We start from the raw sequence: 14386 nt of genomic DNA on the forward strand, positions 1-14386 counted from the left end.
TAGAGTTGTACCAAATTGGCAGGAGGCATCAGCCTTTTATAATTTGACATTTCCATTTACTGAATGCTTCCATAGAGGTTGGAAACCTCTCTTAAGCTGAGAGCAATTCCCAATAGCTGGAGGAATGAGTGCTTTATTTCTGAAGTTGATGGGTGGAGATTACGGCAGTACGTGACAGTGTTCACTAAACATATTTGAATCAGTGAAACACAGTATGTACAGGTATTGTTGAAAACAAAGTCTATGACTTAAAAGATTTTCTTGAGGAAAATTATCAAAATCTAAAATAAAAAGGAGCAATGATATACAATGCTTAGAAAGCATATGATAAAAAGATGGAAGACAAAGGATGTCCAGCATATGCATTACTAATATTCTCGAACAAAACAGAACAATAAAATAAGAAATAAATTCCTGTATGATAAGTAAAATAAATGAAAAACTGAATAGTAATTTCAAAAGGAATAGAAAACAAATGATTAAGACTATTAATCCAATAATATTGTGATGAATTTACTGAATTCAAGTTTAAAGAAAGAGTCCCAAGGAAGTAAAGACAGAATTAGTAGATCATCTCCATAGGGGGAACATTAGGCTAATTCTTTATTGTTTCATAGTAAATTTTGGTACCAGAAAACAATAGAAGAATATTTACAATATTTTAAAGAAAAAAATATGTCAAAGAATATTATTTCCAATTATTTGTTCTTCACACTTGAGGTTAACGTTAAGATGTAATGTGATTAGAAGCTATCAGTAAACCTACCACCCATGAACCAGGCTTTAAAAACAAAACTTAAAAACTGTAATGTGAAAAGCTAACAGATGAATAAAAATAAAAATCTCAGAAACAGAAAATCTATTGTTGATATGAATGAACTGCAGTGAGCACTGAAGCCCAATTTAAGTACATAGCCAAGGTTTTTTAATAATTTAAGTCTAGATCTATGGGAATAATGATTAAAAACAAAATATAAATGTTATAAACTTTGGTACTATAAAAACAAAAATGAAGGGACAGGAGAGAAAATGGATATTTGAGGAAATTTAATTATGTTAATTTTTTAATCTTTCATGATGAGAACTTTCTATCAAAATAAACAAAACAGAACAAAATAAAAATATAATCCGTTTATGTATTGTATGCAAGTATGTAAAACCAAGGAACTCAAAATGATTATAAGTTTAAAAAATTGGGCCAAAACATAAAAGGGAAAAGTAAGCAAAAATCAAAATAAATCAGGTCACACAAAAAAAAGATACACTCTAAAGAAAACATTATAACTGGTATTTCATCAAACTGCACAAACCATACATGCAAGAAATACTTGAAGAAATAGATTGAAACACAATGGTAATTAACTCATTTTTGATACCATTGACAATTGAACATAAAATAAATAGAGAACCTGAATAAAATGATTACTAATATTAGCTATACAAATAGATGGAAAGGTAGATAGTCCATATAAATGTTCACTCTGATATTAATCATTTTTTCTAAGACAAATGGAATACATTTTAATGACCCTGCATTTTAATAAATTCTAAATGTTATATAAATATCCTTCTACAGTTTATTTTTATACCCTTTCTTAACCAATTCTTAAATCAAACAGAAATCAGAACCAAACGTGTAGAATACCCAGAAAACAGCAATGGTGAAAATAATCTCTCTTAAACATATGAATCCAGTAATAAACAGAAAAGAATAAAGAATGAACTATCAACTCAAAATTTAGAAAAAGAGTAGAGAGGAGGGATTATTAAAGATATAAATATAAATTAGTGAATTATAAAACAGAAAGGAAGTAAACATAATAGTTCTAATATTAGGACCTCCGATACAAGAAAAACAAATAGAAAAATCATCCATATTAATTAATACAAAAGTGGGGAGAAAATATAACCTTATAAAATTGCTTATGAAATGTGGAACATTATCTGAAAGAGTAAATGTTTTTTACACATACACACACACACACACATCCATGAAAGAAAATAGTTTGTACAATTAAATGCAAATAGATTTGAACACAAGGTTGAAATAGGTCATTTTTCTTGGAAATATAAATTAGCAAAAAGATCTCAAGGAAAGATATAAAAGCTGAATATACACTTGGGAATAAAAGAAATTGAGAAGGTTTCTAAAGGATTAAACCCCAAACTTAAGCCAGGTTCTATGACTTTAAACATCAAGGATAATCACAAGACTATGTAATCCTCAGTCCTCATTTTACTTGATGTGTCAGCAAGGTGTGGCAGAGTTGGCGTTGCTTGGTCCTTCCATTTTTCCCCTAGCCCTAGTCCAGACTTTTCCATTAGAGTAGGCTTTCATCACAACTAATGGAAACTATATTTTCCATTTGCTCAAGCCAACAAGCTTCATCATCATTTATTTTCTTCTCTTTTTCTCACACCACACATCTATTCCACCAGTAAATCCTATTGGCTCTACTTCAAAATATATCCAGTTTCTCTGACATCTAGCTTTTTATCATTCCTCTCGTCATACCATCCTGGATTAAACCACCATCATTTCTTCTCCGTATTATCCACTACCCTCCTCACTGATCCTCTCATCTCTGTTCTGGCTTCTTCTTCTTTTATTTATTTATTTGAAAAATCTTTTTGTCCACCTGTTCACCTACAGCCTTTTTCAACGAAACAGTAAGAATGCTCTTCAAAAAGTTAGAACATATTATTCCTTCCAAAGTTTTCCTATCTCACTCAGAATAAAAAATACCCAAAATCATCTAGAAGGCCCAAACTCTCAGACTTCCTGTTACTTCTCTGATTTTAATCTCCCATCATTCTCCCTCTTGCTCATATTACTCTAGCTACACCGCTACACTAGTCTTTCCTGTGACATGCAAAGTATGTTCTCTGGCTTCTGGGTCTTGTCACTTGCTATTCCCTCTGCTTGGAAGGTCCTTGTCCTATATAAATGCATAGCTCACTCCATCACCTGTTTAGTTCAAATGTCACTGTCTCAGTGAGATTACATTTGTTTTCTTTTGCTGCATAGCAGATTACCACAAGTTAGCAGCTCAAAACAACATAAATTTCTTACTTCACAGTTCTGTAGGTCAGAAGTCTGAGGTGGCTTGGCTGCTTTCTCTCCTCTAGGTTTCACCAGGCCCAACTCATGGTGTCAGCCAATATGGGTAATTACCTCCAGTCTCTGGGGAAAAATATGCTTCCAAGATGATTCAGGTTGGTAGAATTTAGTTCCTTGCAACTGTGGGACTGAGATTTATGTTTTCTTGCTGGTTGTCAGCAAACAGCTTTTTCATCTCCATAAGGTCACCTGCATTTCTCAATACCTTAGCTCCTCCATCTTCAAACCAACAAGAGTATGTTTCCCTTCTCACACTTCTAATCTCTCTGACTTCTTCACATCTCCTCTACTTCCAGCTGGAGAAATTCTCTTCATTAGGGGCTCATAGGATCAAATTCGGGCCACCAAGATAACCCAGGATAATCTTCCTATTGTGAAGTCTATAACCTTAAGCATATCTGCAAAGATCCTTTTTCCACATAACATAGTATATCCATAGGTTCCAGGGATTAGTGTGTGCACATCTTTGGGGATCATTCTGCCTACCACCCCACTTTGACTACTCTGTTTAAAATAGAACAGCCTATGTCCACACTACCAATCCCTTTATTATTTAGTTGTCTCATAAGCACTGATCATAATTTATTTATATAATTTACTTGTTTGTTTATCATTTGTGAACACATGATAAACAAAATCCTAAAATATAATTTTATGAAGGAAAAGATTTTATACTGCTTCATTCATTACTGTCTTTTCCTAGTACCTAAAAGGGTGCCTAGCATGTATTAGGCATTCAAATATTTACTGGATGAACAAATTAAATAATATTTAATTGTCTGAGAATGTAGAGAAAAAGTAAATCTTCTATATTAATTAATTTCAAATGTAGTATAACACGTTAACAAAATTTGACAAAGATAGCTCAAACAAGAAAAATATAGAAGAATGAAAATTTGGACACCAAACTGCTGCTGTGGTTTCCCTTGGAGAGAAAAGAGGAATTAGTGGAGGATATGAAGAAAAAAATTCTGAATAATTATTTATTCTTTAAAATTTTATGATAAAGATAAATTTAGTTAATAGTCAGATAATTAAAATGTATAAAGATAAACTTTCACTTCAAAACTAAAAAGCAAACTAAAACAAACTTCTGACTATAGTCAAATTAATAAAAATCAAAATTCTTACAAGAATCAGTTGGACATTAGCAAAATGGTTTTAATATTAACCTGAAAAAATAAATACGAACAAATGACCAGAGAATTTCATAATCAGAAGTGTAAGGAGGAGTAGTCATAAAGATATTATATTCAATAATACAGGTTTTATAAAAGTTTGGTATTGGCACATGGATAAACAGAACAGAATATAAACTCTGGAAATAGCACAGAATACATACGGGAAATTAATATATGATATAGGATTCATACCAGCTAGTAAGGCTTTTTCACTAAGTAATATTTGGACACCTTTAATAGTTTGAAAAACAGATGAATAAATCTGGGTCCATATCTCACTCCTCATATTCAAATAGATTCTAGAGAGAGAGTAGATTTTAATTTAAAAAAAAACCTATAGTATTGCTAGAAAAACCATAGGTGAATATTTTTATGATCTTAAATTATATAAAGTCTTTCTAAGAAAAACATAAATCCTAGGACCAAAAGGGAAGCAATTGATAAGTTTAATTACAGGAAAATGTTAAATTTGTATACAACAAAACTACAGCTTCATTAATGAGGGTAAAATATTATTTTAAAAATCTGATAAAAACTACATATATGCATATGAGATATGAATTTGAGATATATACATAAATTGTAAATATGTGACAAAAGACTAATTTTTCTAAATCTTTTTTGAAATGACCAAGACTCAGATACAAAAAATGGTCAAAGGAAATAAACAGCATTGCCTAACAAATGAGTAAAAACAGTCAATTGACATATAATTAAAGAAATACAAATTTGAACATTTTTGATAGCACTTTTCACCAATGAGATCAATAAAATTTTAAGAAATATTAATATACAAAACTCTCATGCACTCTGAGACTGTGATATGTAAAATCATTTTGAAAGGCATTTTGATTATCTATCCTCCTATTTACCTATCATCTATCTGTATATACATAGAGGATAGAGAATCCAGAAATGGTACATAAATACATATGAGAACATACACTTTTTAATGAGCATAACTTTTGACCCATATCAGTTCCATTTTTGAATATGTGTGATATACTCACACAAAGATTGTGAAAGATGTATAAGTAGATTGATATCACTGCACACTTTGTAATTATATAAACTGAAAATAAGTACATTTTAATACAGTATTGTTAAATTAATGCACTTTCATATGATGGTGTGCTCTGCAGATCTTATAAAGAATGAGGTAACAAGAAATATTTGAATTGTTTGCCATGTTTCTCCACCATAAAATTCCCCTTTATATTTAATAAATATCTTGAGGAAAATACTTTGATACTAGACAAATATCTTGTTTCTCCTCAAAGAGGGAAACCTATTTACTAACTAGAGTACAGTACTTTTATACAGTTCTTATTGTCTTTAGCCTTACAATGTGCAGTCAAATACTGTTTTCCAAAGTTAATTATAGGAATTCTGTTCATCCCTACCCCTCTCAGTGTAATTATATTAGTGGTCTGTAAGACTAATTTGTTATGGTTGGTATCCCATTTTAGGTTCAAGAAGTATGGTGAACTTGCAGTTTGTCTAGCTTTTTTCTTTTGCATATTTGGGAGTGACACTTTCCCCAGATCTCTACTTTCCCAAGTGAAAAGTAGAAGTTCTGATCTGCATTACTTTTCAAGTGAAGTTTTATAGATGAAGAAAGCACAAGTAACTAAATTTTGAACAATCTCCAATTCATGAATACATTTCTAAGCATGTCTAATGCAATTATCAAACTGAATTTTCAGGAAGAGACACAATTCTAAGTATATTGCATGGACGCCCTTGGTTCCCTATAGTGAGACCTTGGTTTGTAAGTGTCCATAATTTGATTTAAGAGATACTCAAGCCACATTTCAAATGCCATTCTTTGCTGCCTTTATTGCCCTTTGGGCTTTCAATGATTCCCAAAACATAGTTGTGCCTACATCAGCCTTGATAATTACCCAAGCGTTTTTGAGTTAAAATAAAGAAAACAGTAATTGAATGAATATAGTTCTATTTTGCCCTATGGTGAACTTAATTTTCTTTGTAAGTGTCTTTACCATTCATTCTAAAGCTGCATTCAACATCAACTAATGTGGAGCTTTAGGGAAGAATTTCTAAGATGTTTGGAGAATCAAAGCAAGTGATTCTAAATAAGGTTGCACTGAGTTAATTTTAACTATAATTTACAGATGTGTTCAGATTTCCAAAATGTATAGTAGCATATTATGTAAGGGCACATTTACTTCTGTATTTAGGTTTAACTGTCACTCATAAAACACACATAGTACTGTACTATTATTATAATGATTTGAAACACTTGACAATTGTTAAATAAACACAGTAATTCATTAAATCCTTGGGGAAGTTTTCTCTTTGGCAGTATGAATAGCTTTTCTTTTACTTCTGCACAGAACGCTAATGTAGAGAGCCTGTGATCAAAGTGTACTGGAGGTGCGCTTTAGGACAGGGAGTCACCCCACATTGGTGTTACTGCTTGATTCTTTTGTTCAGTAAAAACGCCACTTGCTGCAGAAGTACACACAGAGCGGGAGAAAGTGACAATTCTGAACACGGAAATCAAGTAAAGTTGAGATGCTTTTGATATTCTGATAAATCTGAAAGGTTTTCCTTTGAAGCCCAGCCTTTGCTAAACATCTTTTTTTCTGCTGTGAGCAAAGTGACTGCTGGACCTCTACAGCCTCTCTTTCTAGCTGGCAGGAATGTTCCTAGAAGTTGACAAGAGGCCCACATAATGTGGCTTGTATTCTTATTACTGAAGACAGGCTGAAAATGCATTGCTTGCTCTGATGCTCACTGTTGCAGCTGTTGCTAATGAGGTGCTTTTTTTGTTAATAACAAGTGAGACTCTAGCCATTCTATAACAACTTAATGAATGTCCTTGTTTTTTCAGTTGTGGATCTTGATAATCCTGTCAGACTTGTCTGTAACAATCTTCAATTGTAAATGGCTTTATTTCACATGTATATACTACTGATGCTAGACTTTAGCTCTTTAACATTATTTCTAAATGCTTTCTTAGAAGCATTTAACTCTCATTTGGTCCTACTTAAGATGAAGAAAGTATATTTAAATTAAAAATTAGTCTACCTCCTTAATAGCTCAGTCTGATTTTTTTTTTTTAATTTTATTTATTTATTTATTTATTTATTTATGGCTGTGTTGGGTCTTCGTTTCTGTGCGAGGGCTTTCTCTAGTTGCGGCAAGCGGGGGCCACTCTTCATCGCGGTGCGCGGGCCTCTCACTATCGCGGCCTCTCTTGTTGTGGAGCACAGGCTCCAGACGCGCAGGCTCAGTAGTTGTGGCTCACGGGCCTAGTCGCTCCGCGGCATGTGGGATCTTCCCAGCCCAGGGCTCGAACCTGTGTCCCCTGCATTGGCAGGCAGATTCTCAACCACTGTGCCACCAGGGAAGCCCCCTCAGTCTGATATTTTATTTCATCTGTAACATGGAACTCTTACATGGACATATATTTAACATTAAAAAAATCACGTTTTCAAATAAAATTTAATAAAATATTTCCGTTATTATATTCATAATATGATGTAATATTATATTATATAATTCATAATATATGACATATGAATTATATAATTCATAATATAATAACAGAAATATTAGTTTAAAAACAAAAATGTGATGTGACCTTAGTTCTGTAAAACCATATGTACCGCTACTAACATTACAATATGTTCATAGCTGAAACCTAGTTAAGAGTCCAGAAATAGACCCAAACATGTATGGTCGATTATTTTACACAAATGATCCAAAATAATTCAATGGAGCAAGGATAGTTTTCTCAACAAAAGGTGTTGGATCAACTGGACATCTTTATGCCAAAAATTACTTAATAAAATTTTTAAAAACCTTGACCTCACACCACATAAAAAATTAACTCAAAGTAGACCACAAACTTTTATAAAACTTAAAACTATAAAACTTATGGAAGAAAATGGGAGAGAATCATTGTGACCTTGTGTTAGTCAAAGACTTCCTAGACATGATGCAAAGAGCACAAATGTAAATATAAGATTGCTAAATTAGACCTCATCAAAATTAAAACCTTTGTTCTTAGAAAAGACATTGTTTAAAAAAAGACAAGTCACAGAACAAATATTGCAAAACAAGAATAAAGAACTCTCAAATATCAATACAAAGAAAACAAAAAACTGAATGAAAGGTAGGCATAAGATTTTGACAGAACCTTCACTGAAGAAGATATATACAAGATAGCAAAGAAGCACATACTAGCATGCTGTCACAATCATTAATCATTAAAGAAATAAAAATTAAAACCACAATAACATATCACTACTTATCTATTAGAAGGGCCCAAATTAAAGGAAAAAAAAATCTTTCTATACAAAATAGTGGCAAGGATGCAGAGTAACTAGAAAGCTCATATATTGCTGATGGGAATGCAAAATGCTCCAGCCACTTTGGAACAGAAACATATATCCATACAAAAATTTACATATGGACGTTCTTTGAGACTCTGTTCCTGATTGCAAAAAATGGGAAACAAAGCAAGGTTCTTCAACTAGTAAACAGGTAAATAAACTGTAGTACATCCATACTATGAAATTCTATTCAGCTATAAAAAAAATAAGTTACTGATTCTCACAGAAACATAGATTCCTTTCAAAAGCATTATGCACAATAAAATAAGCCAGACCTAAAAGGCTGCATACTTTATGGTTCTGTTTATACGGCATTCTGGAAAAAGCAAAACTATAGTGACAGTAATCAGATCAGTGGTTGCTAGGGCCTCAGGGAGGGGGATGAAAGTGACCATGAAAGGATGCAAGGAAACTTTAGAGTGATTAAAATATTCTATATCTTGAGCACAGTGGTAGTTCCATGATTTATAAATTTGTCAAATTTCATAGAAGAATGCATCTGAAATGGGTGAATTTTGCTATGTGAAAAATTTACCTCGACAACCAAGAAAAGTGTTAATAATAGTTATTTCTTGGTAATAGAGTTTTCTTCTCTTTGTTGTTTTATAATTTCAAAAAATTTAAAAATATTGTAGCATTTCAATACTGGAAAAGTGCATTTTTCTCAGTATTGTAAATTAATTTGATTGGAGGAAGAGACTAAAGCAGGCTTCACAGTACTGGCTGCTTCTCTAACACATCTCCTAAAGATGATGAACACAAGTGAAAATTTTCTTTGGAAGAACAGAGAACTTGTATTTTGAAGCAACTGAATAGAGATACTGAAATGTAGAAAAGTAGGATCCTCTAAGACTCATCTATGAGCCACGAGAAATCTCTTATTTAGCTCCTCTTCTTCTAAAGTAATCACTATATTCCTCTGGGATTTTTAAAAGAGGCTAAACAGCCCATATTTACTCAGGTTTTAGAATAAAGGGATATGGCTACTATGCTGTTAAAGTAGTAGTATGTAGTTATTTGGGAACCAAAAATTCTCTCAAGAAAAGTGGCCCTGGCAATCATTAAAGGGGCATTCACTCTTTCATGTTGCTGTAGTACAATGTCAGGAGTCTCAAACTCATATGAGTACAGAGGTCATTTAAGCAACAGTAATAGATGAAGCCTACTTGGTGTAATATGATAGGCAACGTGGAAAATAAGAGAGTCTGCAGAATGCAGCCTTCTAAAAATGTTGACACTAAAAATTTTAAACACAGTGCAATTTAAATAAAACACTTCCCATTGAACATAGCCACCTGGATGCCCTTTTGATTTCTGGATTTATGCATCACAACCAAAAGCATAGTAATTGCTTTTTTACTTTTTATGGACCAGTTGCCCAGAAAATAGATTGTATTATCTGAATGGAGAATTTTTTTCCTTAAAAGTAACTTTAATTTTTAAATCAGATTCATACAAATAATTCAGTAAAAAATAATCCATTAATAAAAGATGAAACCCCACTGAAAATCAGAAAATAATTTGAATTGAACAAAAATAGTATAATTTCGGGATGCAGCTAAAGCAGTTCTTAAGGAAAAATCTATGTCTTTCAGTGCTTATATTAACAAAGAAGAACAATCTTTAAACAAAAACTTAAGTTTACATCTTAAGAAACTAATATAAGAAAAGTAAACTAAAATTAAGCAGAAAGAAGGAAATAATAAAGATTAAAGAAGAAATTATTGAAATAAAAAACAAGAAAAAAACAGAGAAAGTCAATTAATCCAAAAGTTGATTCTTAAAAGTAAACAAAAATTGACAAACTTTAGCTAGACTGATCAGTTTATAAAAGAGAGAAACCACACATTACCAAACTCAGTAATGAAAGAGGAAGGCATTATTCCTGAGCTACAGAAGCTAAAAGGATTAAAGGAGGATACTGTGTGTACAAATTTATGCCAACCAATTAGGAAACTCTGATGAGGTGGACAAATTTCTAGAAACAACTGCTGAAACTGACTCAAGAGAAAATGGAAACTGAATAAATCTATAACTAGTAAAGAAATGGAATTTGTGATGAAAATTTTCCCTACCAATAAAAAGTTCAGACCCAGAGAAATTATCTTATGAAATCTGTAATTTACTTAAAGAATAAATGTTACCAGTATTTCATAAACTATAAGAAAATAGAGAAGGCAACACTTTCTGCCATATTCTAAGAGGCCAATAATACTATGATACCAAATGAAATGTATGAAAAGAAAAGAAAGTTGACTAAAATGGCAGAGTAGGAAGACACTGAACTTACTTCCTCCCATAGGCACACTAAAATTACAAATATTTACAGAGCAACTATCAATGAGAACAACCTGAAGACTAGCAGAAAAGAGTTTTCACAACTAAATATACAAAGAAGGAAACACAATGTTATGGATAGGAGGAGCAGAGATGCAGTAGAGTCAAGATCCATACCCCTGGTTAGGGGACCCACAAATGGGAAGATAATCACAATTGCAAAGATGTCCCCAAGGAGTGAGGGTTCTGAGCCCCATATTAGGCCCCCCAGGCAAGCGTCCTTCACAGGGAAGAAAAATCCCCAGAATTTCTGGCTATGAAGGCTAGTAGGGCGTATAAATGGGAGAGCCAGAGGACTGAAAGAAACAGAGACTCCACTCCTAAAGGACTCACAGAAAATCTCACATGCTCCAAGACCTAGCAAGAGGCAGTAATTTGAAAGAAGCCTGGGACAGACACACTTGCTGATCTTGGATAGCCTCCAGTAGAGGCAGGAGGCAATCTGGAATCACCCTGGAATTTTTTTTTTAATTAATTAATTTATTTATTTATCTTTTTTTTTTTTTAATCTATTTTTGGCTGCATTGGGTCTTCGTTGCTGCACACGGGCTTTCTCTAGTTGCAGCGAGCGGGGGCTACTCTTCATTGCAGTGCTGGGCCTCTCATTGCGGTGTCCTCTCTTGCTGCGGAGCACAGGCAGTAATTGTGGCTCGCGGGCTCTAGAGCACAGGCCCAGCAGTTGTGGCACACGGGCTTAGTTGCTCCGCAACTAAGTTGCTCTGCAACAAAGACTCTGGCAGCAACCATTTCTGGGAGTTCATTCCACATTGGGGACACTGGTGCTGGCAAGCAAAATTTTGGACTCCTCCATATAGGCTATTATTGCCAGGGGCTTACCTTTCCCCCAACGGGTTGACACCCGTTGACACTGGGACAGCCCAGGCTGAGTAGTCAGCCATATGGGTACCCAGCCTTGCCCACCAGTGGAGGAGCAACGGTCCTAGGAATCCCCAAACCCTGCAGCTAGCCACCTGGGGATGGGCACCAGGATACCCCTGACAATGCATCCAGCCACCCCAGGACCCAGCATAGGCCACCAAGGGGTGTTACTATCCCAAGGATCCCCAGGGTGCACAGCCAGACACCATAGGAAATGGACCCAACAACCAGCAGGCCTGCAGTCTCTGCCCAAGGCAGGACCTGGCAGCCAACTGGGCTGGGGACCAGCCCTGCCTTCCATTATGCCCACATAGGGGGCACTCCTACAGCATAAAACTCTGGTAAACAGAGGGGAGTGTGCTCCTGAGCCCCATAAGAGGTATCCTACATAAGGCCACTTCTCCAAAATCGGGATATATAACCAACCTAATATATAGGAATAGGCACAGGTAGTTAGGCAAAGTGAGGACACAGAGAAATACGTTTTGAATGAAGGACCAAACAAAACCCCAGAAAAAGAACTAAGAGAAGTGGAGATAAGCAATCTACCCAGTAAAGAATTCAAGGTAATGATCATAAATATGTTCAAGGAAATTGGGAGAAGAAAAGATTAACACAGTGAGAAGTTTAACAAAGAGTTAGACAATATAAAGAAAATCCAAACAGAATTGAAGAATATAACTGAAATAAAAAATGCACTAGAAGGAATCAACACAACAGAGGAACACATCACCAAACTGGAAAACAAGAGTGGTGGAAATCACAAAAGCTGAATAGAAAAAAGAAAAAAAGGGTTTAAAAAATTGAGGACAGCTTAAGAGACTTCTGGGACAACATGAAGCATACTAACATTCACATTACAGGGGTCCCAGAAGTAAAAGACAGAGGGAAAAGCCTAAGAACTTATTTAAAGAGATAGTAGCTGAAAACCTCTCTAACCTGGGAAAAGAAACAGATATCAAGGTCCAGGAATCACAGATAGTCCTAAACAAAATCAACCTAAAGAGATCCACACCAAGACACACTGAATTAAAATGGTAAAAATTAAAGATAAAGGCAGAATCTTAAAAGCAGCAAGGAAAAACAACTAGTTAGGTACAAGGGAACTAACTTAAGACTGTCAGCTGACTTTTGAGCAAAAAGGGAGTGGTCCAATATATTTAAAGTGATGAAAGGAAAAAAAAACCCTACAACTAAAAATACTATACCCAGCAAGGCTATCATTCAGATTTGAAGGAGAGATTGAAAGTTTTCCAGACAAGCAAAAGCTAAGAGATCAGCACCACTAAACCAACTTTATGAGAAATGATAAAGGGACTTCTTTAAGTGAAAGGGAAATAACCACAACTAGAAATATGAAAATTATAAAAGGAAAGCTCTCATTGGAAATAGCAAATATGCCATAAAGATAATAAATAAACCACTTATAAAGTTTGTAGGAATGTTAAAAGACAAAAGAAGTAAGATCATCTATATCCACAAGTTAAGGAATACACAAAACAAAAAGATGGAAAATATGAAATCAAAACATTAAATGTGTGGGGAGAGAGTAAAAATGGGGATTGTTAGAATGTGTTTGAACTAAAGAGATCAGAAACTTTAACAAATCATATATATAATATATATTGCTATATATAATCCTCATGTTAACCACAAACTAAATATCTATAAAAGATACACACAAAAAAAGAGAATGAAATCCAAACATAGCACTAAATACAGTAATCAAATCTCAAGGGAAGATAACAAAAGAAGATGTGAACAAAAAAAGAACTACCAAAACAACCAGAAAACAACAAAATGTCAATAAGTACATGCCTATTAAAATTACTTTAAACATAAATAGACTAAACACTTCAATCAAAAGACACAGAGTAGCTGAATGGATACAAAAATAAAACCTATATATATGCTGCCTAAAAAAGACTCACTTCAGATGTAAAGACATGTACAGACTGTAAGTGTGAGGATGTGAAAAGGTATTCCATAAAAATGGAAATGAAAAAAAATCAAGGGTAGCAAGATGTATATCAGACAAAATAGACTTCAGAACAAAGACTATAACATGAGACAAAGAAAGACATTACATACTGATAGAAGGATCAAATCAACAAGAAGATATAACAGTTATAAATATATGTACCCAACATAGGTGAATCTAAATACATATACCAAATATTAACAAACATAAAGGGAGAAATTGACAGTAACACAATAATAGCAGGGGACTTTAACAGTCCACTTACATCAATGGACAGATCATCCATACAGAAAATCAATAAGAAAACACTGGCATTAAATGATACATTAAACTAGATGTATATAATAAAAAAATATATAGAACATCCCATCCAAAAGCAGCAGAATAAACATTCTTTTCAGGTGCACATGGAATATTCTCCAGGACAGGTCACATGCTAGCCCACAAAACAAGTCTCAATAAATTTAAAAAGATTAAAATCATATCAAACATCTTTTCTGACCACAATGATATGAGGCTAAAA

This window comes from Balaenoptera borealis (assembly GCF_965194805.1).
Source record: "Balaenoptera borealis genome assembly, chromosome: 3".
NCBI classification, from domain to species: Eukaryota; Metazoa; Chordata; class Mammalia; order Artiodactyla; family Balaenopteridae; genus Balaenoptera; species Balaenoptera borealis.